Source organism: Schistocerca gregaria, chromosome 1, assembly GCF_023897955.1.
Source record: "Schistocerca gregaria isolate iqSchGreg1 chromosome 1, iqSchGreg1.2, whole genome shotgun sequence".
NCBI lineage: Eukaryota > Metazoa > Arthropoda > Insecta > Orthoptera > Acrididae > Schistocerca > Schistocerca gregaria.
In genome coordinates this window covers 134,710,173-134,737,691 of record NC_064920.1, presented here as the reverse complement: position 1 = coordinate 134,737,691, position 27,519 = coordinate 134,710,173, and the positions used below count along the sequence as shown (strand labels likewise).

Sequence of the window (27,519 nt, the reverse complement as noted above, 5' to 3'; positions counted from 1 at the left end):
CATACTCAGATGTATCGAAGTCCATGCACCTACTTTCTGCTGGCAATTCTTATACCTGCCGCCTTAGGCTGTAGCGTATCTGAACTCCAAGTCCTGCACACAAGACAGTTGACTGACTATTCATATGTGTCATACTGTTTAGCAACAAGTAATTTTAAAATAGCGTTTCCTTTCGCAGCGCCATCGCGCTTCGAAACATTTTCGCAGCTAAGAATTCGATTGATAATGGCCGTAGTTTCGTTTCAGCTAGTCAGTAAGTGCATATTTTCATATCTTCGTGATATCTGGGATACCTGTAAACACTCAGGAAGGCCAACTTTCTCAACTATTACATCTGTACGTGGTGAGAGAGATTTTGCCCCAGTGAGTAAAACGTGTACCTCTGGTGGGACTCGAACCCACAATCCCCGGTTTAGGAGACCGATGCCTTATCCATTAGGCCACAGAGGCTGGCTGGAGCGGTGTTGGCGGTGTGCTTGCTAAAATGAACACTTGCGAAGTTTACCCTTCCTGGTGCGCTCCCCTACGTCTGCAGAGAGTCAGGACGTCGCATGAGCCTTTCTTGTGTTCATGTACATACTCAGATGTATCGAAGTCCATGCACCTACTTTCTGCTGGCAATTCTTATACCTGCCGCCTTAGGCTGTAGCGTATCTGAACTCCAAGTCCTGCACACAAGACAGTTGACTGACTATTCATATGTGTCATACTGTTTAGCAACAAGTAATTTTAAAATAGCGTTTCCTTTCGCAGCGCCATCGCGCTTCGAAACATTTTCGCAGCTAAGAATTCGATTGATAATGGCCGTAGTTTCGTTTCAGCTAGTCAGTAAGTGCATATTTTCATATCTTCGTGATATCTGGGATACCTGTAAACACTCAGGAAGGCCAACTTTCTCAACTATTACATCTGTACGTGGTGAGAGAGATTTTGCCCCAGTGAGTAAAACGTGTACCTCTGGTGGGACTCGAACCCACAATCCCCGGTTTAGGAGACCGATGCCTTATCCATTAGGCCACAGAGGCTGGCTGGAGCGGTGTTGGCGGTGTGCTTGCTAAAATGAACACTTGCGAAGTTTACCCTTCCTGGTGCGCTCCCCTACGTCTGCAGAGAGTCAGGACGTCGCATGAGCCTTTCTTGTGTTCATGTACATACTCAGATGTATCGAAGTCCATGCACCTACTTTCTGCTGGCAATTCTTATACCTGCCGCCTTAGGCTGTAGCGTATCTGAACTCCAAGTCCTGCACACAAGACAGTTGACTGACTATTCATATGTGTCATACTGTTTAGCAACAAGTAATTTTAAAATAGCGTTTCCTTTCGCAGCGCCATCGCGCTTCGAAACATTTTCGCAGCTAAGAATTCGATTGATAATGGCCGTAGTTTCGTTTCAGCTAGTCAGTAAGTGCATATTTTCATATCTTCGTGATATCTGGGATACCTGTAAACACTCAGGAAGGCCAACTTTCTCAACTATTACATCTGTACGTGGTGAGAGAGATTTTGCCCCAGTGAGTAAAACGTGTACCTCTGGTGGGACTCGAACCCACAATCCCCGGTTTAGGAGACCGATGCCTTATCCATTAGGCCACAGAGGCTGGCTGGAGCGGTGTTGGCGGTGTGCTTGCTAAAATGAACACTTGCGAAGTTTACCCTTCCTGGTGCGCTCCCCTACGTCTGCAGAGAGTCAGGACGTCGCATGAGCCTTTCTTGTGTTCATGTACATACTCAGATGTATCGAAGTCCATGCACCTACTTTCTGCTGGCAATTCTTATACCTGCCGCCTTAGGCTGTAGCGTATCTGAACTCCAAGTCCTGCACACAAGACAGTTGACTGACTATTCATATGTGTCATACTGTTTAGCAACAAGTAATTTTAAAATAGCGTTTCCTTTCGCAGCGCCATCGCGCTTCGAAACATTTTCGCAGCTAAGAATTCGATTGATAATGGCCGTAGTCTCGTTTCAGCTAGTCAGTAAGTGCATATTTTCATATCTTCGTGATATCTGGGATACCTGTAAACACTCAGGAAGGCCAACTTTCTCAACTATTACATCTGTACGTGGTGAGAGAGATTTTGCCCCAGTGAGTAAAACGTGTACCTCTGGTGGGACTCGAACCCACAATCCCCGGTTTAGGAGACCGATGCCTTATCCATTAGGCCACAGAGGCTGGCTGGAGCGGTGTTGGCGGTGTGCTTGTTAAAATGAACACTTGCGAAGTTTACCCTTCCTGGTGCGCTCCCCTACGTCTGCAGAGAGTCAGGACGTCGCATGAGCCTTTCTTGTGTTCATGTACATACTCAGATGTATCGAAGTCCATGCACCTACTTTCTGCTGGCAATTCTTATACCTGCCGCCTTAGGCTGTAGCGTATCTGAACTCCAAGTCCTGCACACAAGACAGTTGACTGACTATTCATATGTGTCATACTGTTTAGCAACAAGTAATTTTAAAATAGCGTTTCCTTTCGCAGCGCCATCGCGCTTCGAAACATTTTCGCAGCTAAGAATTCGATTGATAATGGCCGTAGTTTCGTTTCAGCTAGTCAGTAAGTGCATATTTTCATATCTTCGTGATATCTGGGATACCTGTAAACACTCAGGAAGGCCAACTTTCTCAACTATTACATCTGTACGTGGTGAGAGAGATTTTGCCCCAGTGAGTAAAACGTGTACCTCTGGTGGGACTCGAACCCACAATCCCCGGTTTAGGAGACCGATGCCTTATCCATTAGGCCACAGAGGCTGGCTGGAGCGGTGTTGGCGGTGTGCTTGCTAAAATGAACACTTGCGAAGTTTACCCTTCCTGGTGCGCTCCCCTACGTCTGCAGAGAGTCAGGACGTCGCATGAGCCTTTCTTGTGTTCATGTACATACTCAGATGTATCGAAGTCCATGCACCTACTTTCTGCTGGCAATTCTTATACCTGCCGCCTTAGGCTGTAGCGTATCTGAACTCCAAGTCCTGCACACAAGACAGTTGACTGACTATTCATATGTGTCATACTGTTTAGCAACAAGTAATTTTAAAATAGCGTTTCCTTTCGCAGCGCCATCGCGCTTCGAAACATTTTCGCAGCTAAGAATTCGATTGATAATGGCCGTAGTCTCGTTTCAGCTAGTCAGTAAGTGCATATTTTCATATCTTCGTGATATCTGGGATACCTGTAAACACTCAGGAAGGCCAACTTTCTCAACTATTACATCTGTACGTGGTGAGAGAGATTTTGCCCCAGTGAGTAAAACGTGTACCTCTGGTGGGACTCGAACCCACAATCCCCGGTTTAGGAGACCGATGCCTTATCCATTAGGCCACAGAGGCTGGCTGGAGCGGTGTTGGCGGTGTGCTTGCTAAAATGAACACTTGCGAAGTTTACCCTTCCTGGTGCGCTCCCCTACGTCTGCAGAGAGTCAGGACGTCGCATGAGCCTTTCTTGTGTTCATGTACATACTCAGATGTATCGAAGTCCATGCACCTACTTTCTGCTGGCAATTCTTATACCTGCCGCCTTAGGCTGTAGCGTATCTGAACTCCAAGTCCTGCACACAAGACAGTTGACTGACTATTCATATGTGTCATACTGTTTAGCAACAAGTAATTTTAAAATAGCGTTTCCTTTCGCAGCGCCATCGCGCTTCGAAACATTTTCGCAGCTAAGAATTCGATTGATAATGGCCGTAGTTTCGTTTCAGCTAGTCAGTAAGTGCATATTTTCATATCTTCGTGATATCTGGGATACCTGTAAACACTCAGGAAGGCCAACTTTCTCAACTATTACATCTGTACGTGGTGAGAGAGATTTTGCCCCAGTGAGTAAAACGTGTACCTCTGGTGGGACTCGAACCCACAATCCCCGGTTTAGGAGACCGATGCCTTATCCATTAGGCCACAGAGGCTGGCTGGAGCGGTGTTGGCGGTGTGCTTGCTAAAATGAACACTTGCGAAGTTTACCCTTCCTGGTGCGCTCCCCTACGTCTGCAGAGAGTCAGGACGTCGCATGAGCCTTTCTTGTGTTCATGTACATACTCAGATGTATCGAAGTCCATGCACCTACTTTCTGCTGGCAATTCTTATACCTGCCGCCTTAGGCTGTAGCGTATCTGAACTCCAAGTCCTGCACACAAGACAGTTGACTGACTATTCATATGTGTCATACTGTTTAGCAACAAGTAATTTTAAAATAGCGTTTCCTTTCGCAGCGCCATCGCGCTTCGAAACATTTTCGCAGCTAAGAATTCGATTGATAATGGCCGTAGTCTCGTTTCAGCTAGTCAGTAAGTGCATATTTTCATATCTTCGTGATATCTGGGATACCTGTAAACACTCAGGAAGGCCAACTTTCTCAACTATTACATCTGTACGTGGTGAGAGAGATTTTGCCCCAGTGAGTAAAACGTGTACCTCTGGTGGGACTCGAACCCACAATCCCCGGTTTAGGAGACCGATGCCTTATCCATTAGGCCACAGAGGCTGGCTGGAGCGGTGTTGGCGGTGTGCTTGCTAAAATGAACACTTGCGAAGTTTACCCTTCCTGGTGCGCTCCCCTACGTCTGCAGAGAGTCAGGACGTCGCATGAGCCTTTCTTGTGTTCATGTACATACTCAGATGTATCGAAGTCCATGCACCTACTTTCTGCTGGCAATTCTTATACCTGCCGCCTTAGGCTGTAGCGTATCTGAACTCCAAGTCCTGCACACAAGACAGTTGACTGACTATTCATATGTGTCATACTGTTTAGCAACAAGTAATTTTAAAATAGCGTTTCCTTTCGCAGCGCCATCGCGCTTCGAAACATTTTCGCAGCTAAGAATTCGATTGATAATGGCCGTAGTTTCGTTTCAGCTAGTCAGTAAGTGCATATTTTCATATCTTCGTGATATCTGGGATACCTGTAAACACTCAGGAAGGCCAACTTTCTCAACTATTACATCTGTACGTGGTGAGAGAGATTTTGCCCCAGTGAGTAAAACGTGTACCTCTGGTGGGACTCGAACCCACAATCCCCGGTTTAGGAGACCGATGCCTTATCCATTAGGCCACAGAGGCTGGCTGGAGCGGTGTTGGCGGTGTGCTTGCTAAAATGAACACTTGCGAAGTTTACCCTTCCTGGTGCGCTCCCCTACGTCTGCAGAGAGTCAGGACGTCGCATGAGCCTTTCTTGTGTTCATGTACATACTCAGATGTATCGAAGTCCATGCACCTACTTTCTGCTGGCAATTCTTATACCTGCCGCCTTAGGCTGTAGCGTATCTGAACTCCAAGTCCTGCACACAAGACAGTTGACTGACTATTCATATGTGTCATACTGTTTAGCAACAAGTAATTTTAAAATAGCGTTTCCTTTCGCAGCGCCATCGCGCTTCGAAACATTTTCGCAGCTAAGAATTCGATTGATAATGGCCGTAGTTTCGTTTCAGCTAGTCAGTAAGTGCATATTTTCATATCTTCGTGATATCTGGGATACCTGTAAACACTCAGGAAGGCCAACTTTCTCAACTATTACATCTGTACGTGGTGAGAGAGATTTTGCCCCAGTGAGTAAAACGTGTACCTCTGGTGGGACTCGAACCCACTATCCCCGGTTTAGGAGACCGATGCCTTATCCATTAGGCCACAGAGGCTGGCTGGAGCGGTGTTGGCGGTGTGCTTGCTAAAATGAACACTTGCGAAGTTTACCCTTCCTGGTGCGCTCCCCTACGTCTGCAGAGAGTCAGGACGTCGCATGAGCCTTTCTTGTGTTCATGTACATACTCAGATGTATCGAAGTCCATGCACCTACTTTCTGCTGGCAATTCTTATACCTGCCGCCTTAGGCTGTAGCGTATCTGAACTCCAAGTCCTGCACACAAGACAGTTGACTGACTATTCATATGTGTCATACTGTTTAGCAACAAGTAATTTTAAAATAGCGTTTCCTTTCGCAGCGCCATCGCGCTTCGAAACATTTTCGCAGCTAAGAATTCGATTGATAATGGCCGTAGTTTCGTTTCAGCTAGTCAGTAAGTGCATATTTTCATATCTTCGTGATATCTGGGATACCTGTAAACACTCAGGAAGGCCAACTTTCTCAACTATTACATCTGTACGTGGTGAGAGAGATTTTGCCCCAGTGAGTAAAACGTGTACCTCTGGTGGGACTCGAACCCACAATCCCCGGTTTAGGAGACCGATGCCTTATCCATTAGGCCACAGAGGCTGGCTGGAGCGGTGTTGGCGGTGTGCTTGCTAAAATGAACACTTGCGAAGTTTACCCTTCCTGGTGCGCTCCCCTACGTCTGCAGAGAGTCAGGACGTCGCATGAGCCTTTCTTGTGTTCATGTACATACTCAGATGTATCGAAGTCCATGCACCTACTTTCTGCTGGCAATTCTTATACCTGCCGCCTTAGGCTGTAGCGTATCTGAACTCCAAGTCCTGCACACAAGACAGTTGACTGACTATTCATATGTGTCATACTGTTTAGCAACAAGTAATTTTAAAATAGCGTTTCCTTTCGCAGCGCCATCGCGCTTCGAAACATTTTCGCAGCTAAGAATTCGATTGATAATGGCCGTAGTTTCGTTTCAGCTAGTCAGTAAGTGCATATTTTCATATCTTCGTGATATCTGGGATACCTGTAAACACTCAGGAAGGCCAACTTTCTCAACTATTACATCTGTACGTGGTGAGAGAGATTTTGCCCCAGTGAGTAAAACGTGTACCTCTGGTGGGACTCGAACCCACAATCCCCGGTTTAGGAGACCGATGCCTTATCCATTAGGCCACAGAGGCTGGCTGGAGCGGTGTTGGCGGTGTGCTTGCTAAAATGAACACTTGCGAAGTTTACCCTTCCTGGTGCGCTCCCCTACGTCTGCAGAGAGTCAGGACGTCGCATGAGCCTTTCTTGTGTTCATGTACATACTCAGATGTATCGAAGTCCATGCACCTACTTTCTGCTGGCAATTCTTATACCTGCCGCCTTAGGCTGTAGCGTATCTGAACTCCAAGTCCTGCACACAAGACAGTTGACTGACTATTCATATGTGTCATACTGTTTAGCAACAAGTAATTTTAAAATAGCGTTTCCTTTCGCAGCGCCATCGCGCTTCGAAACATTTTCGCAGCTAAGAATTCGATTGATAATGGCCGTAGTTTCGTTTCAGCTAGTCAGTAAGTGCATATTTTCATATCTTCGTGATATCTGGGATACCTGTAAACACTCAGGAAGGCCAACTTTCTCAACTATTACATCTGTACGTGGTGAGAGAGATTTTGCCCCAGTGAGTAAAACGTGTACCTCTGGTGGGACTCGAACCCACAATCCCCGGTTTAGGAGACCGATGCCTTATCCATTAGGCCACAGAGGCTGGCTGGAGCGGTGTTGGCGGTGTGCTTGCTAAAATGAACACTTGCGAAGTTTACCCTTCCTGGTGCGCTCCCCTACGTCTGCAGAGAGTCAGGACGTCGCATGAGCCTTTCTTGTGTTCATGTACATACTCAGATGTATCGAAGTCCATGCACCTACTTTCTGCTGGCAATTCTTATACCTGCCGCCTTAGGCTGTAGCGTATCTGAACTCCAAGTCCTGCACACAAGACAGTTGACTGACTATTCATATGTGTCATACTGTTTAGCAACAAGTAATTTTAAAATAGCGTTTCCTTTCGCAGCGCCATCGCGCTTCGAAACATTTTCGCAGCTAAGAATTCGATTGATAATGGCCGTAGTTTCGTTTCAGCTAGTCAGTAAGTGCATATTTTCATATCTTCGTGATATCTGGGATACCTGTAAACACTCAGGAAGGCCAACTTTCTCAACTATTACATCTGTACGTGGTGAGAGAGATTTTGCCCCAGTGAGTAAAACGTGTACCTCTGGTGGGACTCGAACCCACAATCCCCGGTTTAGGAGACCGATGCCTTATCCATTAGGCCACAGAGGCTGGCTGGAGCGGTGTTGGCGGTGTGCTTGCTAAAATGAACACTTGCGAAGTTTACCCTTCCTGGTGCGCTCCCCTACGTCTGCAGAGAGTCAGGACGTCGCATGAGCCTTTCTTGTGTTCATGTACATACTCAGATGTATCGAAGTCCATGCACCTACTTTCTGCTGGCAATTCTTATACCTGCCGCCTTAGGCTGTAGCGTATCTGAACTCCAAGTCCTGCACACAAGACAGTTGACTGACTATTCATATGTGTCATACTGTTTAGCAACAAGTAATTTTAAAATAGCGTTTCCTTTCGCAGCGCCATCGCGCTTCGAAACATTTTCGCAGCTAAGAATTCGATTGATAATGGCCGTAGTTTCGTTTCAGCTAGTCAGTAAGTGCATATTTTCATATCTTCGTGATATCTGGGATACCTGTAAACACTCAGGAAGGCCAACTTTCTCAACTATTACATCTGTACGTGGTGAGAGAGATTTTGCCCCAGTGAGTAAAACGTGTACCTCTGGTGGGACTCGAACCCACAATCCCCGGTTTAGGAGACCGATGCCTTATCCATTAGGCCACAGAGGCTGGCTGGAGCGGTGTTGGCGGTGTGCTTGCTAAAATGAACACTTGCGAAGTTTACCCTTCCTGGTGCGCTCCCCTACGTCTGCAGAGAGTCAGGACGTCGCATGAGCCTTTCTTGTGTTCATGTACATACTCAGATGTATCGAAGTCCATGCACCTACTTTCTGCTGGCAATTCTTATACCTGCCGCCTTAGGCTGTAGCGTATCTGAACTCCAAGTCCTGCACACAAGACAGTTGACTGACTATTCATATGTGTCATACTGTTTAGCAACAAGTAATTTTAAAATAGCGTTTCCTTTCGCAGCGCCATCGCGCTTCGAAACATTTTCGCAGCTAAGAATTCGATTGATAATGGCCGTAGTTTCGTTTCAGCTAGTCAGTAAGTGCATATTTTCATATCTTCGTGATATCTGGGATACCTGTAAACACTCAGGAAGGCCAACTTTCTCAACTATTACATCTGTACGTGGTGAGAGAGATTTTGCCCCAGTGAGTAAAACGTATACCTCTGGTGGGACTCGAACCCACAATCCCCGGTTTAGGAGACCGATGCCTTATCCATTAGGCCACAGAGGCTGGCTGGAGCGGTGTTGGCGGTGTGCTTGCTAAAATGAACACTTGCGAAGTTTACCCTTCCTGGTGCGCTCCCCTACGTCTGCAGAGAGTCAGGACGTCGCATGAGCCTTTCTTGTGTTCATGTACATACTCAGATGTATCGAAGTCCATGCACCTACTTTCTGCTGGCAATTCTTATACCTGCCGCCTTAGGCTGTAGCGTATCTGAACTCCAAGTCCTGCACACAAGACAGTTGACTGACTATTCATATGTGTCATACTGTTTAGCAACAAGTAATTTTAAAATAGCGTTTCCTTTCGCAGCGCCATCGCGCTTCGAAACATTTTCGCAGCTAAGAATTCGATTGATAATGGCCGTAGTTTCGTTTCAGCTAGTCAGTAAGTGCATATTTTCATATCTTCGTGATATCTGGGATACCTGTAAACACTCAGGAAGGCCAACTTTCTCAACTATTACATCTGTACGTGGTGAGAGAGATTTTGCCCCAGTGAGTAAAACGTGTACCTCTGGTGGGACTCGAACCCACAATCCCCGGTTTAGGAGACCGATGCCTTATCCATTAGGCCACAGAGGCTGGCTGGAGCGGTGTTGGCGGTGTGCTTGCTAAAATGAACACTTGCGAAGTTTACCCTTCCTGGTGCACTCCCCTACGTCTGCAGAGAGTCAGGACGTCGCATGAGCCTTTCTTGTGTTCATGTACATACTCAGATGTATCGAAGTCCATGCACCTACTTTCTGCTGGCAATTCTTATACCTGCCGCCTTAGGCTGTAGCGTATCTGAACTCCAAGTCCTGCACACAAGACAGTTGACTGACTATTCATATGTGTCATACTGTTTAGCAACAAGTAATTTTAAAATAGCGTTTCCTTTCGCAGCGCCATCGCGCTTCGAAACATTTTCGCAGCTAAGAATTCGATTGATAATGGCCGTAGTTTCGTTTCAGCTAGTCAGTAAGTGCATATTTTCATATCTTCGTGATATCTGGGATACCTGTAAACACTCAGGAAGGCCAACTTTCTCAACTATTACATCTGTACGTGGTGAGAGAGATTTTGCCCCAGTGAGTAAAACGTGTACCTCTGGTGGGACTCGAACCCACAATCCCCTGTTTAGGAGACCGATGCCTTATCCATTAGGCCACAGAGGCTGGCTGGAGCGGTGTTGGCGGTGTGCTTGCTAAAATGAACACTTGCGAAGTTTACCCTTCCTGGTGCGCTCCCCTACGTCTGCAGAGAGTCAGGACGTCGCATGAGCCTTTCTTGTGTTCATGTACATACTCAGATGTATCGAAGTCCATGCACCTACTTTCTGCTGGCAATTCTTATACCTGCCGCCTTAGGCTGTAGCGTATCTGAACTCCAAGTCCTGCACACAAGACAGTTGACTGACTATTCATATGTGTCATACTGTTTAGCAACAAGTAATTTTAAAATAGCGTTTCCTTTCGCAGCGCCATCGCGCTTCGAAACATTTTCGCAGCTAAGAATTCGATTGATAATGGCCGTAGTTTCGTTTCAGCTAGTCAGTAAGTGCATATTTTCATATCTTCGTGATATCTGGGATACCTGTAAACACTCAGGAAGGCCAACTTTCTCAACTATTACATCTGTACGTGGTGAGAGAGATTTTGCCCCAGTGAGTAAAACGTGTACCTCTGGTGGGACTCGAACCCACAATCCCCGGTTTAGGAGACCGATGCCTTATCCATTAGGCCACAGAGGCTGGCTGGAGCGGTGTTGGCGGTGTGCTTGCTAAAATGAACACTTGCGAAGTTTACCCTTCCTGGTGCGCTCCCCTACGTCTGCAGAGAGTCAGGACGTCGCATGAGCCTTTCTTGTGTTCATGTACATACTCAGATGTATCGAAGTCCATGCACCTACTTTCTGCTGGCAATTCTTATACCTGCCGCCTTAGGCTGTAGCGTATCTGAACTCCAAGTCCTGCACACAAGACAGTTGACTGACTATTCATATGTGTCATACTGTTTAGCAACAAGTAATTTTAAAATAGCGTTTCCTTTCGCAGCGCCATCGCGCTTCGAAACATTTTCGCAGCTAAGAATTCGATTGATAATGGCCGTAGTTTCGTTTCAGCTAGTCAGTAAGTGCATATTTTCATATCTTCGTGATATCTGGGATACCTGTAAACACTCAGGAAGGCCAACTTTCTCAACTATTACATCTGTACGTGGTGAGAGAGATTTTGCCCCAGTGAGTAAAACGTGTACCTCTGGTGGGACTCGAACCCACAATCCCCGGTTTAGGAGACCGATGCCTTATCCATTAGGCCACAGAGGCTGGCTGGAGCGGTGTTGGCGGTGTGCTTGCTAAAATGAACACTTGCGAAGTTTACCCTTCCTGGTGCGCTCCCCTACGTCTGCAGAGAGTCAGGACGTCGCATGAGCCTTTCTTGTGTTCATGTACATACTCAGATGTATCGAAGTCCATGCACCTACTTTCTGCTGGCAATTCTTATACCTGCCGCCTTAGGCTGTAGCGTATCTGAACTCCAAGTCCTGCACACAAGACAGTTGACTGACTATTCATATGTGTCATACTGTTTAGCAACAAGTAATTTTAAAATAGCGTTTCCTTTCGCAGCGCCATCGCGCTTCGAAACATTTTCGCAGCTAAGAATTCGATTGATAATGGCCGTAGTTTCGTTTCAGCTAGTCAGTAAGTGCATATTTTCATATCTTCGTGATATCTGGGATACCTGTAAACACTCAGGAAGGCCAACTTTCTCAACTATTACATCTGTACGTGGTGAGAGAGATTTTGCCCCAGTGAGTAAAACGTGTACCTCTGGTGGGACTCGAACCCACAATCCCCGGTTTAGGAGACCGATGCCTTATCCATTAGGCCACAGAGGCTGGCTGGAGCGGTGTTGGCGGTGTGCTTGCTAAAATGAACACTTGCGAAGTTTACCCTTCCTGGTGCGCTCCCCTACGTCTGCAGAGAGTCAGGACGTCGCATGAGCCTTTCTTGTGTTCATGTACATACTCAGATGTATCGAAGTCCATGCACCTACTTTCTGCTGGCAATTCTTATACCTGCCGCCTTAGGCTGTAGCGTATCTGAACTCCAAGTCCTGCACACAAGACAGTTGACTGACTATTCATATGTGTCATACTGTTTAGCAACAAGTAATTTTAAAATAGCGTTTCCTTTCGCAGCGCCATCGCGCTTCGAAACATTTTCGCAGCTAAGAATTCGATTGATAATGGCCGTAGTTTCGTTTCAGCTAGTCAGTAAGTGCATATTTTCATATCTTCGTGATATCTGGGATACCTGTAAACACTCAGGAAGGCCAACTTTCTCAACTATTACATCTGTACGTGGTGAGAGAGATTTTGCCCCAGTGAGTAAAACGTGTACCTCTGGTGGGACTCGAACCCACAATCCCCGGTTTAGGAGACCGATGCCTTATCCATTAGGCCACAGAGGCTGGCTGGAGCGGTGTTGGCGGTGTGCTTGCTAAAATGAACACTTGCGAAGTTTACCCTTCCTGGTGCGCTCCCCTACGTCTGCAGAGAGTCAGGACGTCGCATGAGCCTTTCTTGTGTTCATGTACATACTCAGATGTATCGAAGTCCATGCACCTACTTTCTGCTGGCAATTCTTATACCTGCCGCCTTAGGCTGTAGCGTATCTGAACTCCAAGTCCTGCACACAAGACAGTTGACTGACTATTCATATGTGTCATACTGTTTAGCAACAAGTAATTTTAAAATAGCGTTTCCTTTCGCAGCGCCATCGCGCTTCGAAACATTTTCGCAGCTAAGAATTCGATTGATAATGGCCGTAGTTTCGTTTCAGCTAGTCAGTAAGTGCATATTTTCATATCTTCGTGATATCTGGGATACCTGTAAACACTCAGGAAGGCCAACTTTCTCAACTATTACATCTGTACGTGGTGAGAGAGATTTTGCCCCAGTGAGTAAAACGTGTACCTCTGGTGGGACTCGAACCCACAATCCCCGGTTTAGGAGACCGATGCCTTATCCATTAGGCCACAGAGGCTGGCTGGAGCGGTGTTGGCGGTGTGCTTGCTAAAATGAACACTTGCGAAGTTTACCCTTCCTGGTGCGCTCCCCTACGTCTGCAGAGAGTCAGGACGTCGCATGAGCCTTTCTTGTGTTCATGTACATACTCAGATGTATCGAAGTCCATGCACCTACTTTCTGCTGGCAATTCTTATACCTGCCGCCTTAGGCTGTAGCGTATCTGAACTCCAAGTCCTGCACACAAGACAGTTGACTGACTATTCATATGTGTCATACTGTTTAGCAACAAGTAATTTTAAAATAGCGTTTCCTTTCGCAGCGCCATCGCGCTTCGAAACATTTTCGCAGCTAAGAATTCGATTGATAATGGCCGTAGTTTCGTTTCAGCTAGTCAGTAAGTGCATATTTTCATATCTTCGTGATATCTGGGATACCTGTAAACACTCAGGAAGGCCAACTTTCTCAACTATTACATCTGTACGTGGTGAGAGAGATTTTGCCCCAGTGAGTAAAACGTGTACCTCTGGTGGGACTCGAACCCACAATCCCCGGTTTAGGAGACCGATGCCTTATCCATTAGGCCACAGAGGCTGGCTGGAGCGGTGTTGGCGGTGTGCTTGCTAAAATGAACACTTGCGAAGTTTACCCTTCCTGGTGCGCTCCCCTACGTCTGCAGAGAGTCAGGACGTCGCATGAGCCTTTCTTGTGTTCATGTACATACTCAGATGTATCGAAGTCCATGCACCTACTTTCTGCTGGCAATTCTTATACCTGCCGCCTTAGGCTGTAGCGTATCTGAACTCCAAGTCCTGCACACAAGACAGTTGACTGACTATTCATATGTGTCATACTGTTTAGCAACAAGTAATTTTAAAATAGCGTTTCCTTTCGCAGCGCCATCGCGCTTCGAAACATTTTCGCAGCTAAGAATTCGATTGATAATGGCCGTAGTTTCGTTTCAGCTAGTCAGTAAGTGCATATTTTCATATCTTCGTGATATCTGGGATACCTGTAAACACTCAGGAAGGCCAACTTTCTCAACTATTACATCTGTACGTGGTGAGAGAGATTTTGCCCCAGTGAGTAAAACGTGTACCTCTGGTGGGACTCGAACCCACAATCCCCGGTTTAGGAGACCGATGCCTTATCCATTAGGCCACAGAGGCTGGCTGGAGCGGTGTTGGCGGTGTGCTTGCTAAAATGAACACTTGCGAAGTTTACCCTTCCTGGTGCGCTCCCCTACGTCTGCAGAGAGTCAGGACGTCGCATGAGCCTTTCTTGTGTTCATGTACATACTCAGATGTATCGAAGTCCATGCACCTACTTTCTGCTGGCAATTCTTATACCTGCCGCCTTAGGCTGTAGCGTATCTGAACTCCAAGTCCTGCACACAAGACAGTTGACTGACTATTCATATGTGTCATACTGTTTAGCAACAAGTAATTTTAAAATAGCGTTTCCTTTCGCAGCGCCATCGCGCTTCGAAACATTTTCGCAGCTAAGAATTCGATTGATAATGGCCGTAGTTTCGTTTCAGCTAGTCAGTAAGTGCATATTTTCATATCTTCGTGATATCTGGGATACCTGTAAACACTCAGGAAGGCCAACTTTCTCAACTATTACATCTGTACGTGGTGAGAGAGATTTTGCCCCAGTGAGTAAAACGTGTACCTCTGGTGGGACTCGAACCCACAATCCCCGGTTTAGGAGACCGATGCCTTATCCATTAGGCCACAGAGGCTGGCTGGAGCGGTGTTGGCGGTGTGCTTGCTAAAATGAACACTTGCGAAGTTTACCCTTCCTGGTGCGCTCCCCTACGTCTGCAGAGAGTCAGGACGTCGCATGAGCCTTTCTTGTGTTCATGTACATACTCAGATGTATCGAAGTCCATGCACCTACTTTCTGCTGGCAATTCTTATACCTGCCGCCTTAGGCTGTAGCGTATCTGAACTCCAAGTCCTGCACACAAGACAGTTGACTGACTATTCATATGTGTCATACTGTTTAGCAACAAGTAATTTTAAAATAGCGTTTCCTTTCGCAGCGCCATCGCGCTTCGAAACATTTTCGCAGCTAAGAATTCGATTGATAATGGCCGTAGTTTCGTTTCAGCTAGTCAGTAAGTGCATATTTTCATATCTTCGTGATATCTGGGATACCTGTAAACACTCAGGAAGGCCAACTTTCTCAACTATTACATCTGTACGTGGTGAGAGAGATTTTGCCCCAGTGAGTAAAACGTGTACCTCTGGTGGGACTCGAACCCACAATCCCCGGTTTAGGAGACCGATGCCTTATCCATTAGGCCACAGAGGCTGGCTGGAGCGGTGTTGGCGGTGTGCTTGCTAAAATGAACACTTGCGAAGTTTACCCTTCCTGGTGCGCTCCCCTACGTCTGCAGAGAGTCAGGACGTCGCATGAGCCTTTCTTGTGTTCATGTACATACTCAGATGTATCGAAGTCCATGCACCTACTTTCTGCTGGCAATTCTTATACCTGCCGCCTTAGGCTGTAGCGTATCTGAACTCCAAGTCCTGCACACAAGACAGTTGACTGACTATTCATATGTGTCATACTGTTTAGCAACAAGTAATTTTAAAATAGCGTTTCCTTTCGCAGCGCCATCGCGCTTCGAAACATTTTCGCAGCTAAGAATTCGATTGATAATGGCCGTAGTTTCGTTTCAGCTAGTCAGTAAGTGCATATTTTCATATCTTCGTGATATCTGGGATACCTGTAAACACTCAGGAAGGCCAACTTTCTCAACTATTACATCTGTACGTGGTGAGAGAGATTTTGCCCCAGTGAGTAAAACGTGTACCTCTGGTGGGACTCGAACCCACAATCCCCGGTTTAGGAGACCGATGCCTTATCCATTAGGCCACAGAGGCTGGCTGGAGCGGTGTTGGCGGTGTGCTTGCTAAAATGAACACTTGCGAAGTTTACCCTTCCTGGTGCGCTCCCCTACGTCTGCAGAGAGTCAGGACGTCGCATGAGCCTTTCTTGTGTTCATGTACATACTCAGATGTATCGAAGTCCATGCACCTACTTTCTGCTGGCAATTCTTATACCTGCCGCCTTAGGCTGTAGCGTATCTGAACTCCAAGTCCTGCACACAAGACAGTTGACTGACTATTCATATGTGTCATACTGTTTAGCAACAAGTAATTTTAAAATAGCGTTTCCTTTCGCAGCGCCATCGCGCTTCGAAACATTTTCGCAGCTAAGAATTCGATTGATAATGGCCGTAGTTTCGTTTCAGCTAGTCAGTAAGTGCATATTTTCATATCTTCGTGATATCTGGGATACCTGTAAACACTCAGGAAGGCCAACTTTCTCAACTATTACATCTGTACGTGGTGAGAGAGATTTTGCCCCAGTGAGTAAAACGTGTACCTCTGGTGGGACTCGAACCCACAATCCCCGGTTTAGGAGACCGATGCCTTATCCATTAGGCCACAGAGGCTGGCTGGAGCGGTGTTGGCGGTGTGCTTGCTAAAATGAACACTTGCGAAGTTTACCCTTCCTGGTGCGCTCCCCTACGTCTGCAGAGAGTCAGGACGTCGCATGAGCCTTTCTTGTGTTCATGTACATACTCAGATGTATCGAAGTCCATGCACCTACTTTCTGCTGGCAATTCTTATACCTGCCGCCTTAGGCTGTAGCGTATCTGAACTCCAAGTCCTGCACACAAGACAGTTGACTGACTATTCATATGTGTCATACTGTTTAGCAACAAGTAATTTTAAAATAGCGTTTCCTTTCGCAGCGCCATCGCGCTTCGAAACATTTTCGCAGCTAAGAATTCGATTGATAATGGCCGTAGTTTCGTTTCAGCTAGTCAGTAAGTGCATATTTTCATATCTTCGTGATATCTGGGATACCTGTAAACACTCAGGAAGGCCAACTTTCTCAACTATTACATCTGTACGTGGTGAGAGAGATTTTGCCCCAGTGAGTAAAACGTGTACCTCTGGTGGGACTCGAACCCACAATCCCCGGTTTAGGAGACCGATGCCTTATCCATTAGGCCACAGAGGCTGGCTGGAGCGGTGTTGGCGGTGTGCTTGCTAAAATGAACACTTGCGAAGTTTACCCTTCCTGGTGCGCTCCCCTACGTCTGCAGAGAGTCAGGACGTCGCATGAGCCTTTCTTGTGTTCATGTACATACTCAGATGTATCGAAGTCCATGCACCTACTTTCTGCTGGCAATTCTTATACCTGCCGCCTTAGGCTGTAGCGTATCTGAACTCCAAGTCCTGCACACAAGACAGTTGACTGACTATTCATATGTGTCATACTGTTTAGCAACAAGTAATTTTAAAATAGCGTTTCCTTTCGCAGCGCCATCGCGCTTCGAAACATTTTCGCAGCTAAGAATTCGATTGATAATGGCCGTAGTTTCGTTTCAGCTAGTCAGTAAGTGCATATTTTCATATCTTCGTGATATCTGGGATACCTGTAAACACTCAGGAAGGCCAACTTTCTCAACTATTACATCTGTACGTGGTGAGAGAGATTTTGCCCCAGTGAGTAAAACGTGTACCTCTGGTGGGACTCGAACCCACAATCCCCGGTTTAGGAGACCGATGCCTTATCCATTAGGCCACAGAGGCTGGCTGGAGCGGTGTTGGCGGTGTGCTTGCTAAAATGAACACTTGCGAAGTTTACCCTTCCTGGTGCGCTCCCCTACGTCTGCAGAGAGTCAGGACGTCGCATGAGCCTTTCTTGTGTTCATGTACATACTCAGATGTATCGAAGTCCATGCACCTACTTTCTGCTGGCAATTCTTATACCTGCCGCCTTAGGCTGTAGCGTATCTGAACTCCAAGTCCTGCACACAAGACAGTTGACTGACTATTCATATGTGTCATACTGTTTAGCAACAAGTAATTTTAAAATAGCGTTTCCTTTCGCAGCGCCATCGCGCTTCGAAACATTTTCGCAGCTAAGAATTCGATTGATAATGGCCGTAGTTTCGTTTCAGCTAGTCAGTAAGTGCATATTTTCATATCTTCGTGATATCTGGGATACCTGTAAACACTCAGGAAGGCCAACTTTCTCAACTATTACATCTGTACGTGGTGAGAGAGATTTTGCCCCAGTGAGTAAAACGTGTACCTCTGGTGGGACTCGAACCCACAATCCCCGGTTTAGGAGACCGATGCCTTATCCATTAGGCCACAGAGGCTGGCTGGAGCGGTGTTGGCGGTGTGCTTGCTAAAATGAACACTTGCGAAGTTTACCCTTCCTGGTGCGCTCCCCTACGTCTGCAGAGAGTCAGGACGTCGCATGAGCCTTTCTTGTGTTCATGTACATACTCAGATGTATCGAAGTCCATGCACCTACTTTCTGCTGGCAATTCTTATACCTGCCGCCTTAGGCTGTAGCGTATCTGAACTCCAAGTCCTGCACACAAGACAGTTGACTGACTATTCATATGTGTCATACTGTTTAGCAACAAGTAATTTTAAAATAGCGTTTCCTTTCGCAGCGCCATCGCGCTTCGAAACATTTTCGCAGCTAAGAATTCGATTGATAATGGCCGTAGTTTCGTTTCAGCTAGTCAGTAAGTGCATATTTTCATATCTTCGTGATATCTGGGATACCTGTAAACACTCAGGAAGGCCAACTTTCTCAACTATTACATCTGTACGTGGTGAGAGAGATTTTGCCCCAGTGAGTAAAACGTGTACCTCTGGTGGGACTCGAACCCACAATCCCCGGTTTAGGAGACCGATGCCTTATCCATTAGGCCACAGAGGCTGGCTGGAGCGGTGTTGGCGGTGTGCTTGCTAAAATGAACACTTGCGAAGTTTACCCTTCCTGGTGCGCTCCCCTACGTCTGCAGAGAGTCAGGACGTCGCATGAGCCTTTCTTGTGTTCATGTACATACTCAGATGTATCGAAGTCCATGCACCTACTTTCTGCTGGCAATTCTTATACCTGCCGCCTTAGGCTGTAGCGTATCTGAACTCCAAGTCCTGCACACAAGACAGTTGACTGACTATTCATATGTGTCATACTGTTTAGCAACAAGTAATTTTAAAATAGCGTTTCCTTTCGCAGCGCCATCGCGCTTCGAAACATTTTCGCAGCTAAGAATTCGATTGATAATGGCCGTAGTTTCGTTTCAGCTAGTCAGTAAGTGCATATTTTCATATCTTCGTGATATCTGGGATACCTGTAAACACTCAGGAAGGCCAACTTTCTCAACTATTACATCTGTACGTGGTGAGAGAGATTTTGCCCCAGTGAGTAAAACGTGTACCTCTGGTGGGACTCGAACCCACAATCCCCGGTTTAGGAGACCGATGCCTTATCCATTAGGCCACAGAGGCTGGCTGGAGCGGTGTTGGCGGTGTGCTTGCTAAAATAAACACTTGCGAAGTTTACCCTTCCTGGTGCGCTCCCCTACGTCTGCAGAGAGTCAGGACGTCGCATGAGCCTTTCTTGTGTTCATGTACATACTCAGATGTATCGAAGTCCATGCACCTACTTTCTGCTGGCAATTCTTATACCTGCCGCCTTAGGCTGTAGCGTATCTGAACTCCAAGTCCTGCACACAAGACAGTTGACTGACTATTCATATGTGTCATACTGTTTAGCAACAAGTAATTTTAAAATAGCGTTTCCTTTCGCAGCGCCATCGCGCTTCGAAACATTTTCGCAGCTAAGAATTCGATTGATAATGGCCGTAGTTTCGTTTCAGCTAGTCAGTAAGTGCATATTTTCATATCTTCGTGATATCTGGGATACCTGTAAACACTCAGGAAGGCCAACTTTCTCAACTATTACATCTGTACGTGGTGAGAGAGATTTTGCCCCAGTGAGTAAAACGTGTACCTCTGGTGGGACTCGAACCCACAATCCCCGGTTTAGGAGACCGATGCCTTATCCATTAGGCCACAGAGGCTGGCTGGAGCGGTGTTGGCGGTGTGCTTGCTAAAATGAACACTTGCGAAGTTTACCCTTCCTGGTGCGCTCCCCTACGTCTGCAGAGAGTCAGGACGTCGCATGAGCCTTTCTTGTGTTCATGTACATACTCAGATGTATCGAAGTCCATGCACCTACTTTCTGCTGGCAATTCTTATACCTGCCGCCTTAGGCTGTAGCGTATCTGAACTCCAAGTCCTGCACACAAGACAGTTGACTGACTATTCATATGTGTCATACTGTTTAGCAACAAGTAATTTTAAAATAGCGTTTCCTTTCGCAGCGCCATCGCGCTTCGAAACATTTTCGCAGCTAAGAATTCGATTGATAATGGCCGTAGTTTCGTTTCAGCTAGTCAGTAAGTGCATATTTTCATATCTTCGTGATATCTGGGATACCTGTAAACACTCAGGAAGGCCAACTTTCTCAACTATTACATCTGTACGTGGTGAGAGAGATTTTGCCCCAGTGAGTAAAACGTGTACCTCTGGTGGGACTCGAACCCACAATCCCCGGTTTAGGAGACCGATGCCTTATCCATTAGGCCACAGAGGCTGGCTGGAGCGGTGTTGGCGGTGTGCTTGCTAAAATGAACACTTGCGAAGTTTACCCTTCCTGGTGCGCTCCCCTACGTCTGCAGAGAGTCAGGACGTCGCATGAGCCTTTCTTGTGTTCATGTACATACTCAGATGTATCGAAGTCCATGCACCTACTTTCTGCTGGCAATTCTTATACCTGCCGCCTTAGGCTGTAGCGTATCTGAACTCCAAGTCCTGCACACAAGACAGTTGACTGACTATTCATATGTGTCATACTGTTTAGCAACAAGTAATTTTAAAATAGCGTTTCCTTTCGCAGCGCCATCGCGCTTCGAAACATTTTCGCAGCTAAGAATTCGATTGATAATGGCCGTAGTTTCGTTTCAGCTAGTCAGTAAGTGCATATTTTCATATCTTCGTGATATCTGGGATACCTGTAAACACTCAGGAAGGCCAACTTTCTCAACTATTACATCTGTACGTGGTGAGAGAGATTTTGCCCCAGTGAGTAAAACGTGTACCTCTGGTGGGACTCGAACCCACAATCCCCGGTTTAGGAGACCGATGCCTTATCCATTAGGCCACAGAGGCTGGCTGGAGCGGTGTTGGCGGTGTGCTTGCTAAAATGAACACTTGCGAAGTTTACCCTTCCTGGTGCGCTCCCCTACGTCTGCAGAGAGTCAGGACGTCGCATGAGCCTTTCTTGTGTTCATGTACATACTCAGATGTATCGAAGTCCATGCACCTACTTTCTGCTGGCAATTCTTATACCTGCCGCCTTAGGCTGTAGCGTATCTGAACTCCAAGTCCTGCACACAAGACAGTTGACTGACTATTCATATGTGTCATACTGTTTAGCAACAAGTAATTTTAAAATAGCGTTTCCTTTCGCAGCGCCATCGCGCTTCGAAACATTTTCGCAGCTAAGAATTCGATTGATAATGGCCGTAGTTTCGTTTCAGCTAGTCAGTAAGTGCATATTTTCATATCTTCGTGATATCTGGGATACCTGTAAACACTCAGGAAGGCCAACTTTCTCAACTATTACATCTGTACGTGGTGAGAGAGATTTTGCCCCAGTGAGTAAAACGTGTACCTCTGGTGGGACTCGAACCCACAATCCCCGGTTTAGGAGACCGATGCCTTATCCATTAGGCCACAGAGGCTGGCTGGAGCGGTGTTGGCGGTGTGCTTGCTAAAATGAACACTTGCGAAGTTTACCCTTCCTGGTGCGCTCCCCTACGTCTGCAGAGAGTCAGGACGTCGCATGAGCCTTTCTTGTGTTCATGTACATACTCAGATGTATCGAAGTCCATGCACCTACTTTCTGCTGGCAATTCTTATACCTGCCGCCTTAGGCTGTAGCGTATCTGAACTCCAAGTCCTGCACACAAGACAGTTGACTGACTATTCATATGTGTCATACTGTTTAGCAACAAGTAATTTTAAAATAGCGTTTCCTTTCGCAGCGCCATCGCGCTTCGAAACATTTTCGCAGCTAAGAATTCGATTGATAATGGCCGTAGTTTCGTTTCAGCTAGTCAGTAAGTGCATATTTTCATATCTTCGTGATATCTGGGATACCTGTAAACACTCAGGAAGGCCAACTTTCTCAACTATTACATCTGTACGTGGTGAGAGAGATTTTGCCCCAGTGAGTAAAACGTGTACCTCTGGTGGGACTCGAACCCACAATCCCCGGTTTAGGAGACCGATGCCTTATCCATTAGGCCACAGAGGCTGGCTGGAGCGGTGTTGGCGGTGTGCTTGCTAAAATGAACACTTGCGAAGTTTACCCTTCCTGGTGCGCTCCCCTACGTCTGCAGAGAGTCAGGACGTCGCATGAGCCTTTCTTGTGTTCATGTACATACTCAGATGTATCGAAGTCCATGCACCTACTTTCTGCTGGCAATTCTTATACCTGCCGCCTTAGGCTGTAGCGTATCTGAACTCCAAGTCCTGCACACAAGACAGTTGACTGACTATTCATATGTGTCATACTGTTTAGCAACAAGTAATTTTAAAATAGCGTTTCCTTTCGCAGCGCCATCGCGCTTCGAAACATTTTCGCAGCTAAGAATTCGATTGATAATGGCCGTAGTTTCGTTTCAGCTAGTCAGTAAGTGCATATTTTCATATCTTCGTGATATCTGGGATACCTGTAAACACTCAGGAAGGCCAACTTTCTCAACTATTACATCTGTACGTGGTGAGAGAGATTTTGCCCCAGTGAGTAAAACGTGTACCTCTGGTGGGACTCGAACCCACAATCCCCGGTTTAGGAGACCGATGCCTTATCCATTAGGCCACAGAGGCTGGCTGGAGCGGTGTTGGCGGTGTGCTTGCTAAAATGAACACTTGCGAAGTTTACCCTTCCTGGTGCGCTCCCCTACGTCTGCAGAGAGTCAGGACGTCGCATGAGCCTTTCTTGTGTTCATGTACATACTCAGATGTATCGAAGTCCATGCACCTACTTTCTGCTGGCAATTCTTATACCTGCCGCCTTAGGCTGTAGCGTATCTGAACTCCAAGTCCTGCACACAAGACAGTTGACTGACTATTCATATGTGTCATACTGTTTAGCAACAAGTAATTTTAAAATAGCGTTTCCTTTCGCAGCGCCATCGCGCTTCGAAACATTTTCGCAGCTAAGAATTCGATTGATAATGGCCGTAGTTTCGTTTCAGCTAGTCAGTAAGTGCATATTTTCATATCTTCGTGATATCTGGGATACCTGTAAACACTCAGGAAGGCCAACTTTCTCAACTATTACATCTGTACGTGGTGAGAGAGATTTTGCCCCAGTGAGTAAAACGTGTACCTCTGGTGGGACTCGAACCCACAATCCCCGGTTTAGGAGACCGATGCCTTATCCATTAGGCCACAGAGGCTGGCTGGAGCGGTGTTGGCGGTGTGCTTGCTAAAATGAACACTTGCGAAGTTTACCCTTCCTGGTGCGCTCCCCTACGTCTGCAGAGAGTCAGGACGTCGCATGAGCCTTTCTTGTGTTCATGTACATACTCAGATGTATCGAAGTCCATGCACCTACTTTCTGCTGGCAATTCTTATACCTGCCGCCTTAGGCTGTAGCGTATCTGAACTCCAAGTCCTGCACACAAGACAGTTGACTGACTATTCATATGTGTCATACTGTTTAGCAACAAGTAATTTTAAAATAGCGTTTCCTTTCGCAGCGCCATCGCGCTTCGAAACATTTTCGCAGCTAAGAATTCGATTGATAATGGCCGTAGTTTCGTTTCAGCTAGTCAGTAAGTGCATATTTTCATATCTTCGTGATATCTGGGATACCTGTAAACACTCAGGAAGGCCAACTTTCTCAACTATTACATCTGTACGTGGTGAGAGAGATTTTGCCCCAGTGAGTAAAACGTGTACCTCTGGTGGGACTCGAACCCACAATCCCCGGTTTAGGAGACCGATGCCTTATCCATTAGGCCACAGAGGCTGGCTGGAGCGGTGTTGGCGGTGTGCTTGCTAAAATGAACACTTGCGAAGTTTACCCTTCCTGGTGCGCTCCCCTACGTCTGCAGAGAGTCAGGACGTCGCATGAGCCTTTCTTGTGTTCATGTACATACTCAGATGTATCGAAGTCCATGCACCTACTTTCTGCTGGCAATTCTTATACCTGCCGCCTTAGGCTGTAGCGTATCTGAACTCCAAGTCCTGCACACAAGACAGTTGACTGACTATTCATATGTGTCATACTGTTTAGCAACAAGTAATTTTAAAAGGTTATGCAAGATCCTCATGTTTCTCGTAGTCGAATGTCGTTTTCCTGTTGTATGTATAGTGTTCGACCCGAGCGTCAGCGAGCGTCAGTCGAGCTAAGTCGGCCAAGTCGGTTGTTTGAAATTTTGTCCGGGTTGGTGAGAACGGAGTTTTTTGTGTCGTTGTATCTCGGTAATGGCATGTCCGTAATGTGTCTTGTCTTGGTAAGTGTTCCAACAAGCAGCGATATCAGTTTGATGTCATTGCCGCGTTTTTGCTGTTTTGCATTCACCTTTTATTACAGATATCAGACGTCGTAGGCTGGTGAACGGCGATTTTTAACTTACATAACTTTTTCATTAAATATATTTTTTTACTTGCGATTCATCAAGAACATTGACACCTTTGATCACACTAGCTGAGCGTGGAAGTAGTTGCCAGGTAGTAACTGATAAAAAATTAGTTTTAACGAATGTGAATTTATTACTAAAAGTGTTTCGAAAAGGGATTTAATGTTTTAAGCAGAGAAGCACCCTCACAATTTTAGAAATGTGAATTTTGTTCCTAAAAGTTTTTTCAAAACAGGTTTAAAATTATAAGTAGAAAAGCTCCCTCGAAATGCCAAGTTACAGTTTTATTTAGAGGCAAAGAGCAATATTAACAGTAGGAGCCTTTGGGCTGAGAAGCTTTCCTGCTCCCTTTCAACTCGGCCGCAGTCATGACCGCTCACAACATCCTCTGAAAGAGTAAACTGGTGCAAATCTGCAACACAACAGATTACTTTAAAATTTTTTTTTAACAACTCACACAAACACGTAACCTACGCACCCCGTAAGAAAAATGGCAATGGTACAACTCTCAAATTTTTTGTCACCGAAAGCGGAATTTTTTTTAAAGGGCTCTTACGGTGGAAGTTTGGCAAGCTTATAACCTAAAATTACTTTTAAATAAAACCCATAAAATGCAGTGCTGTACATTTCACATATACCACCTTGCAAGATAATAATCCAGATAGAAACATATTTAAAAAATTCGGATTTTAAGCAATAAATTCGTCAACCGAATCCGACATACATGACCGAGGCAGCTATTAACGTACGACACACCGACAGACAGACAGAAAAACGCAATCTAACAAATGCGGACGAGAGACAGACGAGCAGGCTGAGGAGAAGAGGCTAACCAAGAAAACAAGTACAATGTAACAACTGAATGACGCAACATATGTCCAGTCACTCAACTTCTAATAAGCTGCGATTTCTGGTGAAGACCTGGCGCAGCACCCCCAAAACGTTCTACCGAATCTTCCGCTGCCAGCCGCTTTAAAGGACGCAGGACGGTGCGCCAATCTCCCGTCTGACGGCTTCGCAGCTCGCCCCGGCCAGCCCGACGTCGTGGGTTGACTTCTGTTGCTCTCGTTTCGGCCGCAAAGCCAATATCCCTCGCTGTACGGCTCGACCAGTGGACTCACGTGGCGACCTCACATGCGCCGACACTCCAGGCCGGCAAGTCATCTTGTGTCCCAGTGCGCGATCGACCAACTGATCGATCCATCCGCCAATGCCCATTTCCTGAGCAAACTCGAGGAGACTGGCGGCCTAACACATACCAGCACTCCGGACGACCGACAGACACTAACCGCCTCATGAATGCGGACGAGAGACAGACCCAGACTAACTTGGCTGACCAACTGACCAGACTCGCCCAGATTGACAGACTGCCCTGGCTGACCAACTGCCTCCCACTGACTGACCGACTGGTACTCCACACGACCGACTGACTGCCGAGCTCATAGCGCTCCTTAAATGCACGTGAACAGGCTACCTTTCCCCTTTCCCACCAGAGGGAGACACCAAAGCTGCGATTGCCACAGCGGCGCCACCGCCAGAAACGGAGGGCGACTGCATTACACTACGCGCTGCGGCGCGCTCTTCAAACAGCAAATTTTACTACGGCTCAGCTGGGTGGACTTGCAAAGTAGTAGAATCAGCCATCTATAGCGAGACCAACATGTCTTTAATACTGGGAAGATCACGAATCTGTCCGAACACACACAGTGCAAGGATCACTACTAAGGATGGGCCCGCTCAGCCGACGTCCCATGCATTTGTCAGCGTTAACACCATGGCATCGGCACCTGCTTTTGGAATAGCCCTGTGACCTTCGGCTCTGGACGTTGCCACATGGCGGAGTGTTACGTGGTCTGATGAATCCCTATACCTTCCCCATCATGGCGAAGTTTGGGCGCCAATCCTTCGTCTTATACGTGAACAACTCGTTCACACCTCTACTGCGGGACGCAGAGAAGGTGGAGGCATGCTTTGGTTGTGACGGTGCATTGCACGAGCTGCACTGTACCCACGGATATCAACTTGAATGTACCCCAGAACATGTCGTACGCTGCGCGTCGCAGACCATGTACGCACCTTCATGACGATACGTTTGCTGACGACAGTGGAATTTTTCAACAAAATAATGCGCTTGTTTCGAGGGAAGGAGCGTGATGGACTATTTTGAAGAAAACAGTGGCGAGGTTTAATTGATGTGATGGCCCCACAACTCGCCGGATCATGACCTGACCGAACGCATCTGTGATATGATTGATGGCGTCAAAGCTTATCATCCCCCTCCTCGGTGTTTACGGGAATTGGGCGACGTGTGCGCCGAAGTAGTGCCAGCTCCCTGCAGCCACTTCCTAGATATCATGGTTTCCACACCACGATGCGTCGCAGCTGTTATAAAGTTTTGACTGATCAGTATGCATAATTTATAATTTGCCGTTTTTGGCATATTAATATCAGTGTTTTAATAATTGCGGAGTTGTTCGTTACTAGAAATTTTACTGGTGTCTCATTGTTTTAAATCAGGGATTGACCTGTATGCCGCGGTTTTAAACATTGTTGTTTAATAGGTTTGAACATTTTTTGATTACATTTATTAATAATCAGCTTTTCATTTTGTAAATTGGGATCATGGGTTGGATGCTATCTTTTGTGCTTGGAAACTTGTGTGACTGTTTTTGTTTGATATCTTTTCTAAATGTTGCGTGTTTGCCATTATTCTTTTCATTCACATTTGTGTGCAAAATGAATCAACTGTATCACTTGCCTTACATTAATCATGTCTTTGCTTTGCCGCCTTTTGGTGAGTATTGTGCGTCCCTTAGTAGCTAGTGAATAAGTGGTTGGCCTTTGCCCTACATTCACGAAGACATACATTTGCATGGAAAAT

General features: G+C 46.4%; 42 non-coding genes across 42 annotated transcripts; all 42 read right to left on the bottom strand.

Moving 5' to 3' along the window:
* Nucleotides 1-377: 377 nt before the first annotated feature.
* Trnar-ccu (transfer RNA arginine (anticodon CCU)) lies at nucleotides 378-450 on the bottom strand. The gene has a single exon. It is a non-coding gene; the product is annotated as a tRNA-Arg (tRNA).
* A 502-nt stretch (nucleotides 451-952) lies between these two features.
* Trnar-ccu (transfer RNA arginine (anticodon CCU)) lies at nucleotides 953-1,025 on the bottom strand. The gene has a single exon. It is a non-coding gene; the product is annotated as a tRNA-Arg (tRNA).
* Nucleotides 1,026-1,527: 502 nt separating this feature from the next.
* Trnar-ccu (transfer RNA arginine (anticodon CCU)) lies at nucleotides 1,528-1,600 on the bottom strand. The gene has a single exon. It is a non-coding gene; the product is annotated as a tRNA-Arg (tRNA).
* A 502-nt stretch (nucleotides 1,601-2,102) lies between these two features.
* Nucleotides 2,103-2,175, bottom strand: Trnar-ccu (transfer RNA arginine (anticodon CCU)). The gene has a single exon. It is a non-coding gene; the product is annotated as a tRNA-Arg (tRNA).
* Nucleotides 2,176-2,677: 502 nt separating this feature from the next.
* Trnar-ccu (transfer RNA arginine (anticodon CCU)) lies at nucleotides 2,678-2,750 on the bottom strand. Its single transcript has one exon. It is a non-coding gene; the product is annotated as a tRNA-Arg (tRNA).
* Nucleotides 2,751-3,252: 502 nt separating this feature from the next.
* Trnar-ccu (transfer RNA arginine (anticodon CCU)) lies at nucleotides 3,253-3,325 on the bottom strand. The gene has a single exon. It is a non-coding gene; the product is annotated as a tRNA-Arg (tRNA).
* Nucleotides 3,326-3,827: 502 nt separating this feature from the next.
* On the bottom strand, nucleotides 3,828-3,900 carry Trnar-ccu (transfer RNA arginine (anticodon CCU)). The gene has a single exon. It is a non-coding gene; the product is annotated as a tRNA-Arg (tRNA).
* Nucleotides 3,901-4,402: 502 nt separating this feature from the next.
* Nucleotides 4,403-4,475, bottom strand: Trnar-ccu (transfer RNA arginine (anticodon CCU)). Its single transcript has one exon. It is a non-coding gene; the product is annotated as a tRNA-Arg (tRNA).
* Nucleotides 4,476-4,977: 502 nt separating this feature from the next.
* Trnar-ccu (transfer RNA arginine (anticodon CCU)) lies at nucleotides 4,978-5,050 on the bottom strand. The gene has a single exon. It is a non-coding gene; the product is annotated as a tRNA-Arg (tRNA).
* A 502-nt stretch (nucleotides 5,051-5,552) lies between these two features.
* Trnar-ccu (transfer RNA arginine (anticodon CCU)) lies at nucleotides 5,553-5,625 on the bottom strand. The gene has a single exon. It is a non-coding gene; the product is annotated as a tRNA-Arg (tRNA).
* A 502-nt stretch (nucleotides 5,626-6,127) lies between these two features.
* Trnar-ccu (transfer RNA arginine (anticodon CCU)) lies at nucleotides 6,128-6,200 on the bottom strand. Its single transcript has one exon. It is a non-coding gene; the product is annotated as a tRNA-Arg (tRNA).
* A 502-nt stretch (nucleotides 6,201-6,702) lies between these two features.
* On the bottom strand, nucleotides 6,703-6,775 carry Trnar-ccu (transfer RNA arginine (anticodon CCU)). Its single transcript has one exon. It is a non-coding gene; the product is annotated as a tRNA-Arg (tRNA).
* Nucleotides 6,776-7,277: 502 nt separating this feature from the next.
* On the bottom strand, nucleotides 7,278-7,350 carry Trnar-ccu (transfer RNA arginine (anticodon CCU)). Its single transcript has one exon. It is a non-coding gene; the product is annotated as a tRNA-Arg (tRNA).
* Nucleotides 7,351-7,852: 502 nt separating this feature from the next.
* Trnar-ccu (transfer RNA arginine (anticodon CCU)) lies at nucleotides 7,853-7,925 on the bottom strand. Its single transcript has one exon. It is a non-coding gene; the product is annotated as a tRNA-Arg (tRNA).
* Nucleotides 7,926-8,427: 502 nt separating this feature from the next.
* On the bottom strand, nucleotides 8,428-8,500 carry Trnar-ccu (transfer RNA arginine (anticodon CCU)). Its single transcript has one exon. It is a non-coding gene; the product is annotated as a tRNA-Arg (tRNA).
* A 502-nt stretch (nucleotides 8,501-9,002) lies between these two features.
* On the bottom strand, nucleotides 9,003-9,075 carry Trnar-ccu (transfer RNA arginine (anticodon CCU)). The gene has a single exon. It is a non-coding gene; the product is annotated as a tRNA-Arg (tRNA).
* A 502-nt stretch (nucleotides 9,076-9,577) lies between these two features.
* On the bottom strand, nucleotides 9,578-9,650 carry Trnar-ccu (transfer RNA arginine (anticodon CCU)). Its single transcript has one exon. It is a non-coding gene; the product is annotated as a tRNA-Arg (tRNA).
* Nucleotides 9,651-10,152: 502 nt separating this feature from the next.
* Trnar-ccu (transfer RNA arginine (anticodon CCU)) lies at nucleotides 10,153-10,225 on the bottom strand. Its single transcript has one exon. It is a non-coding gene; the product is annotated as a tRNA-Arg (tRNA).
* A 502-nt stretch (nucleotides 10,226-10,727) lies between these two features.
* On the bottom strand, nucleotides 10,728-10,800 carry Trnar-ccu (transfer RNA arginine (anticodon CCU)). Its single transcript has one exon. It is a non-coding gene; the product is annotated as a tRNA-Arg (tRNA).
* Nucleotides 10,801-11,302: 502 nt separating this feature from the next.
* Nucleotides 11,303-11,375, bottom strand: Trnar-ccu (transfer RNA arginine (anticodon CCU)). The gene has a single exon. It is a non-coding gene; the product is annotated as a tRNA-Arg (tRNA).
* Nucleotides 11,376-11,877: 502 nt separating this feature from the next.
* Trnar-ccu (transfer RNA arginine (anticodon CCU)) lies at nucleotides 11,878-11,950 on the bottom strand. Its single transcript has one exon. It is a non-coding gene; the product is annotated as a tRNA-Arg (tRNA).
* A 502-nt stretch (nucleotides 11,951-12,452) lies between these two features.
* On the bottom strand, nucleotides 12,453-12,525 carry Trnar-ccu (transfer RNA arginine (anticodon CCU)). Its single transcript has one exon. It is a non-coding gene; the product is annotated as a tRNA-Arg (tRNA).
* Nucleotides 12,526-13,027: 502 nt separating this feature from the next.
* Trnar-ccu (transfer RNA arginine (anticodon CCU)) lies at nucleotides 13,028-13,100 on the bottom strand. The gene has a single exon. It is a non-coding gene; the product is annotated as a tRNA-Arg (tRNA).
* Nucleotides 13,101-13,602: 502 nt separating this feature from the next.
* On the bottom strand, nucleotides 13,603-13,675 carry Trnar-ccu (transfer RNA arginine (anticodon CCU)). The gene has a single exon. It is a non-coding gene; the product is annotated as a tRNA-Arg (tRNA).
* Nucleotides 13,676-14,177: 502 nt separating this feature from the next.
* On the bottom strand, nucleotides 14,178-14,250 carry Trnar-ccu (transfer RNA arginine (anticodon CCU)). Its single transcript has one exon. It is a non-coding gene; the product is annotated as a tRNA-Arg (tRNA).
* A 502-nt stretch (nucleotides 14,251-14,752) lies between these two features.
* On the bottom strand, nucleotides 14,753-14,825 carry Trnar-ccu (transfer RNA arginine (anticodon CCU)). The gene has a single exon. It is a non-coding gene; the product is annotated as a tRNA-Arg (tRNA).
* Nucleotides 14,826-15,327: 502 nt separating this feature from the next.
* Trnar-ccu (transfer RNA arginine (anticodon CCU)) lies at nucleotides 15,328-15,400 on the bottom strand. The gene has a single exon. It is a non-coding gene; the product is annotated as a tRNA-Arg (tRNA).
* Nucleotides 15,401-15,902: 502 nt separating this feature from the next.
* On the bottom strand, nucleotides 15,903-15,975 carry Trnar-ccu (transfer RNA arginine (anticodon CCU)). The gene has a single exon. It is a non-coding gene; the product is annotated as a tRNA-Arg (tRNA).
* Nucleotides 15,976-16,477: 502 nt separating this feature from the next.
* Trnar-ccu (transfer RNA arginine (anticodon CCU)) lies at nucleotides 16,478-16,550 on the bottom strand. The gene has a single exon. It is a non-coding gene; the product is annotated as a tRNA-Arg (tRNA).
* A 502-nt stretch (nucleotides 16,551-17,052) lies between these two features.
* On the bottom strand, nucleotides 17,053-17,125 carry Trnar-ccu (transfer RNA arginine (anticodon CCU)). The gene has a single exon. It is a non-coding gene; the product is annotated as a tRNA-Arg (tRNA).
* Nucleotides 17,126-17,627: 502 nt separating this feature from the next.
* On the bottom strand, nucleotides 17,628-17,700 carry Trnar-ccu (transfer RNA arginine (anticodon CCU)). The gene has a single exon. It is a non-coding gene; the product is annotated as a tRNA-Arg (tRNA).
* A 502-nt stretch (nucleotides 17,701-18,202) lies between these two features.
* Nucleotides 18,203-18,275, bottom strand: Trnar-ccu (transfer RNA arginine (anticodon CCU)). Its single transcript has one exon. It is a non-coding gene; the product is annotated as a tRNA-Arg (tRNA).
* A 502-nt stretch (nucleotides 18,276-18,777) lies between these two features.
* Nucleotides 18,778-18,850, bottom strand: Trnar-ccu (transfer RNA arginine (anticodon CCU)). Its single transcript has one exon. It is a non-coding gene; the product is annotated as a tRNA-Arg (tRNA).
* Nucleotides 18,851-19,352: 502 nt separating this feature from the next.
* Nucleotides 19,353-19,425, bottom strand: Trnar-ccu (transfer RNA arginine (anticodon CCU)). Its single transcript has one exon. It is a non-coding gene; the product is annotated as a tRNA-Arg (tRNA).
* Nucleotides 19,426-19,927: 502 nt separating this feature from the next.
* On the bottom strand, nucleotides 19,928-20,000 carry Trnar-ccu (transfer RNA arginine (anticodon CCU)). Its single transcript has one exon. It is a non-coding gene; the product is annotated as a tRNA-Arg (tRNA).
* A 502-nt stretch (nucleotides 20,001-20,502) lies between these two features.
* Nucleotides 20,503-20,575, bottom strand: Trnar-ccu (transfer RNA arginine (anticodon CCU)). Its single transcript has one exon. It is a non-coding gene; the product is annotated as a tRNA-Arg (tRNA).
* Nucleotides 20,576-21,077: 502 nt separating this feature from the next.
* Trnar-ccu (transfer RNA arginine (anticodon CCU)) lies at nucleotides 21,078-21,150 on the bottom strand. The gene has a single exon. It is a non-coding gene; the product is annotated as a tRNA-Arg (tRNA).
* Nucleotides 21,151-21,652: 502 nt separating this feature from the next.
* On the bottom strand, nucleotides 21,653-21,725 carry Trnar-ccu (transfer RNA arginine (anticodon CCU)). The gene has a single exon. It is a non-coding gene; the product is annotated as a tRNA-Arg (tRNA).
* Nucleotides 21,726-22,227: 502 nt separating this feature from the next.
* On the bottom strand, nucleotides 22,228-22,300 carry Trnar-ccu (transfer RNA arginine (anticodon CCU)). The gene has a single exon. It is a non-coding gene; the product is annotated as a tRNA-Arg (tRNA).
* Nucleotides 22,301-22,802: 502 nt separating this feature from the next.
* On the bottom strand, nucleotides 22,803-22,875 carry Trnar-ccu (transfer RNA arginine (anticodon CCU)). The gene has a single exon. It is a non-coding gene; the product is annotated as a tRNA-Arg (tRNA).
* Nucleotides 22,876-23,377: 502 nt separating this feature from the next.
* Nucleotides 23,378-23,450, bottom strand: Trnar-ccu (transfer RNA arginine (anticodon CCU)). Its single transcript has one exon. It is a non-coding gene; the product is annotated as a tRNA-Arg (tRNA).
* A 502-nt stretch (nucleotides 23,451-23,952) lies between these two features.
* Trnar-ccu (transfer RNA arginine (anticodon CCU)) lies at nucleotides 23,953-24,025 on the bottom strand. The gene has a single exon. It is a non-coding gene; the product is annotated as a tRNA-Arg (tRNA).
* Nucleotides 24,026-27,519: the final 3,494 nt, after the last annotated feature.